Genomic DNA, 13,240 nt, shown 5'->3' with positions numbered 1-13,240 from the left:
CTGAGAGGGCTTTGGTGGAAAAGGAGGTATTATCTACTACTTAGACTGCCAGTACTAAATATGCATAATCTACAACTAAGGAAAAAAAATTCATAAAAAGAGACTATGTATAGAATACCGGTGGGATAGACTTTTGATTTATCAACACAGATCTCAGAATTAAGGTCATTTAAATTTCATTAAGGTTTTATAATACACTCTATTAACTGTCATGTATCTTTTAACAGATTAATAAATGATAGAATTTTTGTTGTTGGAAATACATCCTTTAATTTCTTATTGTTTGTTGCATGTTTGTTTTTTAACAAAGTTAATTTTCTTCTTTTCATGGGTAGCAGTGTTAGAATAATAAAAAAAAAAGGACAGGCTTTAAAATAAAATAGATTTTGATTCTAGGTGTAACACTAATTATTTCTCTGAATTTCTATTTGTTCATCTGTAAAATTGGAAGAATACCTACTACTCATAACATTAAGGTAGAGATTCAATGCAAAGTAACAACTTGTACTCAGAACATGACAGCAGCTCAACAGAGAACTGTCTACTCATGTCATTTGTTCACTGATCAACTGGTCTTAATTCCAGGCAAAGTCATTTCGTGATGTAAACTAACTTCCTGAAGAGGTTTTACGGGAGAGTGTTCCATGAAGAAGAGATTAGAATTCTTAAATTTGTGTTTTACTATTTCAAAAGACATGGCAGAAAATAACAGATATGAAGAAGAAAGTAACAGATATCTGCCATATTTAAAATAACTAGACTACCAAATGAGACCAAGGGCAAATGAACAGTCTAAAATAGAGCAGAAATGAACATGGGGGCTGGTACAAACATAATCACAATTTTTTTTTATGTACACCTCCTACCTCCTGAGAGGTTACATGGTATGGATGTTCTCTGCCTCAATTTTATAGGCTTACTCCTATGGCTCTGAAAGTATGAGAACAGAACTTAAGACTACTCATTACACAATGCCTTTTATGGTATAATTAGTGAGCACTTAGGATGCCATGTTAAACATCCTTGCATTTCCTATTATCACTTAGCAAAATATTATTAATATAGTACTCAGGAGATATTGATAAAGATTTTTTTCTATTTTTAATGTAAAATACCACATATTTAGTAAAGTATATAAAACATATGTGTGTCACTTAAATTATTATACAGTAAATACCTAGAAAACCAAAACTGGATCAACAACTAAATATTGCCTGTATCTTAGAAACCTCTTCCCTAACCCCTTCTCAATCCTAACTTCCCTTCTCCTTCAAAGTAACCAAAGTCTTGGCTTTTATGGTAATCACTTCTTCTTTAAATTTACAACTTAAATACAGATTCCTAAATAGTTTTAGTTTTCCTAGTTCTTAAACTTTATGTAACTAGAAATACAAAGCATGTAATCTTTTGAGGCTGTTGTTAAGGACTGTCTCTAGCTCATCTATAATGTAAAGTTTCTTCATTTTCACTTCTCTAATACTGTGGTAAAGAAATAAAGTTTATTGGGGTGCCTGGGTGGCTCAGTTGCGTGCCCAACTCTGGATTTCAGCTCAGGTCATGATCTCAGGGTTGTTGAGACTGAGCCTTAGCTCAGGCTCTGTGCTGTAAATGGAGTCGACTTAGGATTCTATCCCTCTCCCCCACTCTAAAGAATTAGATAGATAGATAGAAGTAAACTACATAATTTACTACTATAACATATAGACATCTGTGTTGGTACTTTCTTTTTGTTACTAGAATGTTACGAACATTCCTATAGTTGGTCTTTTGTGATGCACATACACATAAAAATTTCTTTAGTGGAAAAGGCTCCACCTAAAAGTAAAATTGCTGACTCATGAAGGATATGTATCTTTAATTTTCCTAGATAACGCCAAACTCTTCCAAAGTAGTTTTAACAACTGACCCTCTCATAAGCAGTATATATCATTTTTGTGCTAAATTCTAACTGCTGTTACTGCCAGGCATAAATTTTAGCCTTTCTGGTGGGTTAGGTAGGGATACCTTACTTTTTAAAAAGGATTTTCAGTCTTAAATACAATAAAATGAGCTTTATGTGTAAAGTTCAAATGATTTTGACCAATGTATACATTTATGCTATTATTACCACAATCAAGAATGATCCTTCCCATCATCCCAGAAAGTACCTTCTTGCCTCTATGTAGTCAGTTCCTTCCACATTTGCCTCAGGTAAAGATACATCAGATTCCTTTCATAATAGATTAACTGGATCCAGGATTTTACATAAATGGAATTACACTGTGTATACCATTTTGAGTTTGGCTTCTTTTGCCCATTTTAATTAGCTGAGATTCAAACTACCATATAAATTAGTAGTTCTCTTTTTAAAAAATTTTATTTATTTGACAGATCACAAGAAGGCAGAGAGACAGGCAGAGGGGGGGGACCCTGCTGAGCAGAGCGCCCAATGCGGGGCTCATTCCCAGGACCCTGAGATCATGACCTGAGCCAAAGGCAGAAGCTTAACCCACTGAGCCACCCAGGTGCCTCTAGTTCTCTTTTTAAAAAGTACCTTCCATGCCCAGGGTGGAGCCCAATGTGGGGCTTGATCTCACTACCCTGAGATCAAGAGTCAGATGCTTAACTGACTTGTCAACCAGGTGCTCCAGTAGTTAGTTCTAATTGCTGGATAGTATTTCTTTTCTATTTTTTTTTTTTAAGATTTTATTTATTTATTTGACAGAGATCACAAGTACGCAGAGAGGCAGGCAGAGGGAAAGGGGGAAGCAGACTCCCTGCCAATCAGAAAGCCCGATGTGGGGCTCAATCCCAGGACCCCGGGATCATGATCTGAGCCGAAGGCAGAGGCTTTAACCCACTGAGCCACACAGGCGCCCCTTCTTTTCTATTTTTTTTTTTTTTTAAAAGATCTTACCTATTTATAGAAGACACAGTGAAAGAGGGAACACAAGCAGGGGGAGTGGGAGAGAGAGAAGCAGGCTTCCCGCTGAACAGGGAGCCTGATGCAGGGCTTGATCACAGGACCCTGGGATCATGACCTGAGATCAAGGCAGATGCTTAACAACTGAGCCACCCAGGCGCCCCGCTGGGTAGTATTTCATTATATGCACAGATCACAATTTGTTTCTCCATTCTTGTTTTTATATATTTGGGTTGTTACCAGTTTCTAGTTATTATGAACAAACAAAAATACATACACATATCTTTGTATGACTTTTTTCATTTGTTTTGGGGAAAGGCCTAGGAATAAAACTGGTGGGTCATAAGGCAAGGACATGTTTAATTTGAAAAGACTACGCCAAATTATTTTTCCAAGTGGTTATACAATTTACACTCCTACCATTTCCAGTTGTTCCACATCTTTGCCAACATTAGTATTGCCAGTCTTCTTAATTTAGCCAATGTACTGGGTGTGAAGTGATAGCTCGTCGGGGTTATTTGCATTTTTCAGATGAGCAAAGATTTTTGGCATCTTCTCAAGTGTTTATCTGCCATTCACATACACCTTTTGTGAAGTGTCTGCCTTTGACCACTTTTTAAAATTGTCTGGTATAAGTTTTTCACATATTCTAGACATAAATCTTTTGTTTAGATATATGTTTCGTAAATGTTTTCTCCCAGTAGTTGCTTAAGTCTTCTGAAGAACACTTAAAGGGGGTTTCCAGTACATCAAGAACTCTTTTCACTCCAAGGACATGAATATTTTCCCTATTTTCTTAGAAATTTCCCAGTTTTAGCTTTATGTTTTGGCCTGTGATATATCTAGAATTAATTCTTGAGTATGGTATCAAGTAGGGGTTATGTTTACATTTTTATACCCATATCCAGTTGTTCTTATATCATTTACTAAGACTATCCTACCTTCAATGAATTATATTGTCCCCTCTGTCAAATATCAATCAACCAGGGTGCCTGGGTGGCTCAGTCGGTTAAAGCCTCTGTCTTCGGCTCAGGTCATGATCCCAGAGTCCTGGGATCAGGCCCTGCATCGCATCGGGCTCTCTGCTCAGCAGGGAGCCTGCTTCCTCCTCTCTCTCTCTGCCTGCCTGTCTGCCTACTTGTGATCTCTGTCAAATAAATAAATAAAATCTTAAAAAAAAAAAATCAAGCAACCGCATGAGTGGGCCTACTTCTATATCTATTCTAATTGCTTCTCAGCCTGTGATGATCTAAGATCAAGTATCTCAGGAAAAAAAAGATCAAGTATCTGTAGTTATTACTATATATCGAGTAATATCGAATTATTGTAACCTGATTTAAATGGCTACCTTTACTCCAACATCACAGTTTTGATTACTATAGCTTTATAGCATATCTTTAAAACCAAGTAGTAATAAATCTTCCCATTTGTGCTTCTTCAAAATGTTTTTGGCTCTTCTAGGTTCTCTGTATTTCCATATAAATCTTATGAACACTCAGAGTATCAACTCATATTTAAAAAGAAATCTGATGAAATTATCATAGGGGCTGTGTTGAGTCTACAGATCAATTTGGGGAGAATGGAAACTTAAAAAAAAAAAGATTTATTCATCTGTTCTAAGGAGGGAAAAAGGGAGAGCGGCGGGGGGGGGGGGGAGAAAACACTAGTGTGTGAGCAGGGAAAGGGGGAGGGGGAGAGAAATTCCCAAGCAGACTCCCAGTGGAGTGCAAAGTCCCAGGCAGGGCTTGATCCCAGGACCCAGAGACCATGACCCCAGTGGAAACCAAGAGTTGGACGCTCAACTGACTGACCCACCCAGGATCCTCATGGAAGAATGGACATTTTTTTTTTTTAAATTTTATTTATTTATTTATTTGACAGAGAGAGGAGATCACAAGTAGGCAGAGAGGCAGGCAGAGAGAGATGGGGAAGCAGGCTCCCCACTGAGCAGAGTCCAACACGGGGCTCGATCCCAGAACCCTGAGATCATGACCTGAGCGGAAGGCAGAGGCTTAACCCACTGAGCCACCCAGGTGCCTTGGAAGAATGGACATCTTAACAATTTGAGTGTTCTGGTCTAAGAACATGGTTATCTTTATTTATATCTTCCTTGTCTTTCTCAGGAAAGCTCTGTAGCTTTCAGTATAGAAGCCTTACACATCTTTCTTTAGATCTATTCCTAAATGTTACAGTTTTTGGTATTATTATAAATGGCATTTTTATTTTTCTAAGTGGTGAATGCTGGTATTATTTCTTATTATACTGCTTACCCTGATTTTTGTACATGCTATTAGTATCCTGTGTCCTTGCTAAATTCATCTATTAATTCCAGTAGAGTTTTTTTGGGATAGATTCATTAGGATTTTTTACATAAGGAATTATGTCTCCTGCAAACAGGGGCAGTTTTATTTCTTCCTTTACAATATTATGTCTTTATTCTTCTAGCCTTACTGCATTAGTTTGGACCTCTAGCACAATGTTGAATCAAGCAGTGAAAACCAAGTATCCTTGCCTTGTTTTTTATCTTAAGAGCAAAAGCATTAAACATTTTTACCTTTTATATTGATGCCCATTATGTTTTTCTACATGCTTTTATCAAGTTGAAGTTTCCTTTTATTGCTAGTTCACTGCAAATTTTTATCAGGAGAATGTTAAAAATGTGTCAAATTATTTTTCTATTGAGAGGATTATATTGTTTTTGTCAAGTGTCTGTATCACAGGTACACTAGCCTCATAAAATGAGTTGGAAAGTCTTTCCTCCTCTATTTTCTGAATTTGTGAAATATTGGTACTATTTTTCTTTGAATGTTAGATAAAATCCAACAGTTAAGTCACTGGAATTTTCAAGGAATAATGAACTTAATAAAGAGCTATTCAGATTACTCTTCCAAATCAATTTCTATAAAGTTCTGTTTAAGTTATCAAATTAATGGTATAAAGTTCATAAAATTTCCTTATTAACCTTTCAATTCTGAAGGATCTTCAGTGATACCCTTGCTTTCATTCCTCATGCCAATAATCTTTTTTTTCTATTTTTCTTCATTAGTCTTGCTAGGATTTTATTAATTTTATCAAAAGAACCAAGGGGCTTCATGCATTTTCTGTACTATTTTCTATTTAACTAATTTTTGCTCTGATGATCTTTATTATTTCTTACCTTCTACTTAATTTGATTTTTTTTTTTTAAGGATTTATTTATCTGACAGAGACAGCAAGTGAGCGAGCATAAGCAGGAGGAGCAGCAGAGGGAGAGAGAGAAGCAGACTCTCCGCTGAGCAGGGAGCCCGATGCTGGACTCAATCCCAGGCTCCAGGATCATGACCTGAGCCAAAGATAGCTGCTTAACCGACTGAGCCACCCAGGTGCCTCTGATTTGTTCTTTAACTTTAGATAGAAACTTTGTGTGATAACCAGCCTTCAACACGTCCCCAGTAAGTTTTGGCTTGTGGGATTCACGCCTTTGTGTAAGTCTTTCCTACACTAAGTATAACTATCTGTGTAACTAACAGGATATTATGAAAATGACAGAATGTAACTTTCAGTGCTAGGCCTTAAAGTCATTATAGCTTCTAACTGCTCTATCATGGATTAATTGCTCCAGAGAAAGACACCCACAATATTGTTAGGACACTTAACCAAATCTATACAAAGATCCATGTGGCAAGAAGCTAGGCTTTCATCACAAACTTGCTATCAACCGTTTTATAGATGTTAAACAAGACTTAATCATTCATGTAAACATTTATTAAGTATCTACTGTACTGTATGGACTCCCTTATGGGTTGAAATTTAGAGATGACCCAGACAAAGCCTCTGCCCTTTAAGAACAGATTCTGGGTTAAGATAACAGATTACCAACAAGCAGCTCATTTCATTCCTTCCGCAATCCCCAAACTCTGCTATAACCATGGTGAGGAACTTTGTGAAAGACAGATAATCTTAGGAGAACAGAAAATAGGAAGTCCATTAATATTTTAGAAGACGAAAAGCGGGTGGACAGGTTGTAACTGACGTAACAGATCCAAGAAAATGAAATCCTGAGGTGCTATGTTGGGAAATATAAGAACCAAAGAAAGACAAAATCTTCAAAAGATATGAGAAGTGGAGGCACTAAGTACCTCTGAACTCATGACAGAATGGGAAGGTGCAAAAAATAAAGAGGAAAGCTATTTGAGAAGCAGGTGGAGTCCTAGGATCCCCTAACTCCACATTGCTGAACAACTGCTCCTTTGTCATCCTTGCATAAATCTGGAGGTTTATTCTCTGGAAAAAATAAAGGAAACACTCTTTGGAGGGAGCATGGCAGGCACAGTAGTGGGCACACGACTGTACCAAAAACAAGGGATAAAATGACTATAAACATTAAATGCTGAATGCAGACCTTCTCCCAACCAGAATGTCCAATTTGGTTTCTAGAATGTAGACAGTGAGACTGTTATCCTTGAGGCAGAAGCTCAGAAGACCCTTATCTTTGAGTAACTTGACCAGCCAAGCAGAGACTTGAGGATACAAATGCAGGTCCCCTAACAACAGCACAGTGAAATCACCCTATGATGAAGCTCAAAGTCAACAGGCCCCACTGATGCATTCAGAGCATCTAGTCAGTGTTTCAGACTCCCAATGAAACGTGTAGATAATCAAGGACAGTATATACCTGAAGAAAGCCTCCAACATGGAAGACAGAGATCAAAACAAAAGGAGTCTGGGAGAAGCATAAACATGTGTAGAAAAAAGAAAAGTCCAAAATAAATAATTCTCAGTGAACTAAGAGAGAATACTGCACTGTGAAACAAGATTACGGTACATCATCATTCAGGAAATAAAAAACAGCAGCTAGAAAAGAACATAATAGCAGAAATGAAAAAAGTGAGTAAAGGGTTAAAAGATGAAGCTGAGGAAATTTCTAGAAGGTAAAGCAAAATAAATGAAACAAAAAGACAACGGATACATACCTAAATGGGCCATCATCCCTCCCACCCTTCTCCCCTCTAGTAACCCTCAGTTTGTTTCCTGAGATTGAAAGTCTCTTATGGTTTATCTCCCCCTCTGGTTTTGCCTTGTTTCAATTTTCCCCCTCCCCTATGACCCTCTGGTCTTGTCTGTCCTTTTCTCATGAAACTTCTTAACAATAAAAAAAGGAAGGAGGGGCAGAGAGAAAAAGGATATAGGAAACAGAAGATCTATAAAGGAAAAAGATAAAGTTCTCCAGAGGGATAGTGATATGAGATTCTAAGAGGACAGCTGTGTACCAAATATGAATGGCATACTCAATGAGCTGAAACACTGTGAATCAAGAAACAGATTGGATGAAGACTGTCACCAAGATTTATGCTGCCATTATTCTGCTTTTGTAATATGAGAATAGTCTGGGTAAGCCCAACACAGATATATTTACTTTGCCTGGCTAGACCATATGTTGATAAAGTTCCTGTTCTGCTGCCTGAAATCAGACTCTCATTACACCCTCAAGAAATGTTCTGCTTTGATCTATTGCTAATTTGAGTAAGGACTAATTTGAATAATATAAATTATTTCTTAGTCCTAGAGATCTTATACCCAAACTCAAGACAAATATATGATGCAAGCAACACTAATACTGTAATATTTACTAGAAATATGTTTTCTTGCAAAGGGAGCATATTCTGGGTGAACTTTTGACTCTGAAGCAGAATAAATTACAATTACTAAATTCTACAATAATTTATATATTCCATTTTCTTCCAGGAGCAAAACAGTGAATGTTTTACAGAAGGCTATTCTTAATAAAAAGCACAGTAAGTAAATAAAAATAACATAATATTTCTCAAATTCAGATGTGCCCAGTTTGAGATCTGTCTGCTAGGAATTTTGCTTCTTAAGGGATGTAGTATAGAGCTGTGAATATTAAGGACATAACTTTGGAGTCAGAAGTTAACCTCTACCATTTAAAAGTAAACTATGTGACCTTGAGCCTTAAATATAAAGCTACGGTTTTATTCTAATACAGGTTTACTAGGTTATACTACATTGTTAAAATCAAAAGCAAATGGACACCAGCCTTGAAAATTCCCTGAGCAGACAAAACCAGTTTAGCCATACAAACAAAGCTTAATATAGCTTATCTTGCAAGACTAACTTGACCTGGGTCATTTCTTGCTCATGCCTCTGAAAATAAGCAAAACTTAAACTGGAAAAAAACCAGACAAAACTCCCCCCAAAAGAACTGTTTCCCAAGTTTGATATTAGATAACTACTGAACAAATCCCTATCATTTAAGAAAATTCTAATTTTATAACCAATCACTAAAGAATAAACATTTACTGCTTCTCTCTATATAAACTGCTTTATAACAGTATGTTCCTGAGACTCATTCCATATTTTGGCTTGAAAGCTACCAGTTTGCAAACTGTTTTTGGTGTGTGTACAATAAACTTTTATTAATTATTACTTTGGTAATTCATTGCTTTTACTTCTGTTATTTCTAAACTTTTCACAAATATACAGATTTAACATAAATATTAAATAAAAACTACCTTTAGGTCAAACTACTTTGACCTTTAAAGGTCTTGACCTCTAAAGGTCAAACTACCTTGACCTTTAGAAAGAGAAAGTCAATTTAGAGAGAGAAAGTTTATAGAGATTTTTTTCTCTCTAAACTTAACTCATACAACTGTGGTAGAGTTTATATGAGATAATTAATGTAAAATGCTTAGCATTCTATCTGGTATATAATGAGTGGTAAATAAAAGTATCTTAAGTGAACTACTACGAATAAATACCACACATTCACTGTGATGGTTTTAAAAATGTAATAAAATGGAAGTTCCAACTGAGTTTGGCTTAAATCCAGGCTAAATTAAAAATATATTCCACGGGGTGCCTGGGTGGCTCAGTGGGTTAAGCTGCTGCCTTCGGCTCGGGTCATGATCTCAGGGTCCTGGGATCGAGCCAAGCATTGGGCTCTCTGCTCAGCAGGGAGCCTGCTTCCCTCTCCATGCCTCTCTGCCTGCCTCTCTGCCTACTTGTGATCTCTGTCAAATAAATAAATAAAACCTTTAAAAAAAAATATATATATATATATTCCACATTTCATTGACTCTAAGACACCAGTGATGGGAAGGTAAATCAGTATTTCATGTATCCTAAAAAAGAAACCTGCCAATTAAACTGTGACAAACCATCAACTGTAAGACATCTCCCAATTTCAGAGATGATGAAATGCAAAGAAAAAATATTTTTGAGTCTTAGATTGGTAAAATTAAAGTTAAGTCCAATTACATAGTTGGGAGAGTATTAAATACCACAAAAAACAATCATTTTGAAGATAAGATTACGTCACATAATCAGAATTAAACTGCTCTCTCACTTAGGAGTACTCTTCACTCTGCCATTCTTTTTTTTTTTTTTTTAAATGATTTTATTTATTTATTCAACAGAGACACAGAGAGAGCATGGAAGGGGAGAAGGTCAGAGGGAGACGTAAACTCCCTGCTGAGCAGGAAGCCCGATGTGGGACTTGATCCTCGGACTCCGGGATCACCACCTGAGCCGAAGGCAGTTGCTTAACCAGCTGAGCTACCCAGGCATCCTTCACTATTGCATTCTACTACCAATTTCCCCTAGAGGGAATCTGTCACTTCCTCGGAACATGTTCCTCAAATCCTGAGACTAGAATGGATCCATGTTATATGCTCCCATTGTACTCAGCACTTCTCCTTCATAATATTTGTATTGATCAATACTAGTCTTTTCCAGTAGATTTCAAGTTCAACGAGGGCTATTTTGTTCAGTGCAATATACTAAGCACAAGGGATGCTTGGTATCAATCACAGATCAAATCACACAAAAACAAAAAAAAGGAAACATAAGCAAGTCAGGCTTGCTTAATATGGTCAGTGCCATATTTTCACTCCTTATTTTTCATAGCAGCAACTACATTTTATTGGCAATTAAAAAGTAATTAAAAAACAATTAAAAAACCCTAGGCACAGTGCCTAGGTGGCTCAGTCAGTTAAGCGTCTGCCTTTGGCTCAGGTCATGATCCTAGGGTGCTGGGATTGAGCCTCACATTGGGCTCCCAGCTGGGTTGGGAGTCAGCTCCTCCTCCCCATGCCCCTGCTTATGCTCTCTCTCGTGCTCTGCTCTAATATATAAATACAATCTTAAAGACAACAACAAAAAAGCAAACCTATTTCAACTTTTTTTTTTTTTAAAGATTTTATTTATTTATTCGACAGAGAGAGATCACAGGTAGATAGAAAGGCAGGCAGAGAGAGAGAGGGAAGCAGGCTTCCCGCTGAGCAGAGAGCCCGATGCGGGACTCGATCCCAGGACCCCGAGATCATGGCCCAAGCCGAAGGCAGCGGCTTAACCCACTGAGCCACCCAGGCGCCCCACCCATTTCAACTTTTAAGCTGTATTTTCATTTCATTAATATACCACAGATCTTTTTTGAAAATGCTATCTATCTTCTGATAGTAAATACATAGTATTTCAAAAAAATAAACATACTCCCACATTTTTCTTGAAACATACAGCCCTTAGGTCCATCTATTCTATGCCAACCAATCTATTCCATTCCTCTTCCTTCTTTCTTCCTAAAGGGAACCATTATTCTGAAATTGGTGTCCATTTGTCTCACTATGTTTTGATAATTGTACTGCACCTGTATGCGCTCAGTATATATATTTGTTCTGTTTTAAATTTACAAAAATGATAACCTATCCTTTCAGTATCTGCTATCACCTCAACATTGTTTTTGATGATAATCTGTGCTGATACGTGTAGATCTGGTTCACTCATTTAACTGTCATAGAGTATACCACAATATTTTATAACAATTTATGTATTCAGAATGCCTCCCAAGGAAACACTGATAAGGAATTAGGCTGCTTCCAGTTTTCTGCTATTAACAAATAATGCCTCAAGCACATATGCCAGATTATCTCTATCGTATATTATTATGGGTTTTAAGATATGTGTCATTTAATCTTTACTTCATCCTTTCTAGATACTGAAAACTGCTCTCCAAAGTAGCTATGCCAAATGATATTACTACAGATAGTGTGTGAGTTCCTTTAACTTTGTATCCTCACTAACATTTGATTTAAGACTAATTTTGGGGTATCTGAATGGCTCAACTGGTAAAGCATCTGCCTTCAGCTCAGGTCACGATCCCAACATCCAGGGATCGAGCCCCTGCTAAGCGGGGAGTCTGCTTCTCTTCATCCTTCCTGCTCATGTTCTCTCATCATCTCTGTCTCAAATAAATATTAAAAAAAAAAAAGACTTTAATTTTTATAAACCTGCTGGGTTTGAAATGAAAATTTATTTATTTCATTTGCTAATCACTAATGAATTTGAGAATCTGATTTCTTTTCTTTTCTTTTTAAAGATTTTATTTATTTGACAGACAGAGATTACAAGTAGGCAGAGAGACAGGCAGAGAGAGGAGTAAGCAGGCTCCCCTCCAAGCAGAGAGCCCATGTGGGGCTCGATCCCAGGACCCTGGGATCATGACCTGAGCCGAAGGCAGAGGCTTTAACCCACTGAGCCACCCAGGCGCCCCTCTTTTCTTTTTTTTTGAGAATCTGATTTTCATGTGTTTATTGATCATTTGGGTCTCCTCTTTTCTGAACTACCTGTTTTACTATTGATCTGTCCTTATATTTTGTAAAACTCTTGGTTGTATGTACTATAAATATTCTCCTAGCATTTTAACTGTTTATGATTACCTTTATAACACAAGTTTTAAATTTTGATGTAGCCAAGCTTATCACTATTATCTTCTGATTTATACATTTTATATTTTATACAACATTAGAGGTAATTCTCTTATTTTCTTCTAAAAGAATTTCGAAAGAAAGCATTTCTAAGTTTTGCATTACGCATTTAGGATTAAAATACACCTAGAAATAGATTTTGGATGTGATGTGGAATGGTTCTAATTTATTTTTCTCATGTAGTTAACTGTATAAACACCATTTATTATTTTTTAATTTTTTTTAAAGATTTTATTTATTTATTTGACAGAGAGAGATCACAAGCAGGCAGAGAGAAAGGAGGAAGCAGGCTCCCTGCTGAGCAGAGTGCCCGGCTCGATCCCAGGACTCTTGAGATCATGACCAGAGCTGAAGGCAGCGGCCCAACCCACTGAGCCACCCAGGCGCCACCTAAACACCATTTATTAAATATTCTCTTTCTTTAATGATATGAAATGCTGCCAGACATTTTACAAGGTTTCCATGCATACATATGGCTTATTTCTGGTCTCTGTATTCTGCCTCACTGATCTGTCTGTCCCTGCACTTAAAGCACTGTGGAATACTAATTGTTATAGTTTTAAAATAAAGAGAACAA

General features: G+C 36.9%; 1 protein-coding gene across 11 annotated transcripts in view; it reads right to left on the bottom strand.

The window, feature by feature from the left end:
* The window catches only part of AGO3 (argonaute RISC catalytic component 3), a 128,947-nt gene that overhangs the window by 51,331 nt on the left and 64,376 nt on the right, over positions 1 to 13,240 (bottom strand). The window lies entirely within an intron of this gene.

This window comes from Mustela putorius, unplaced genomic scaffold (assembly GCF_011764305.1).
Source record: "Mustela putorius furo isolate JIRA1106 unplaced genomic scaffold, ASM1176430v1.1 tig00003853_pilon_pilon_pilon, whole genome shotgun sequence".
Taxonomy (NCBI): Eukaryota; Metazoa; Chordata; class Mammalia; order Carnivora; family Mustelidae; genus Mustela; species Mustela putorius.
Note: the sequence above shows the minus strand (reverse complement) of the source record. Positions and strands in the feature narration are given on the sequence as shown.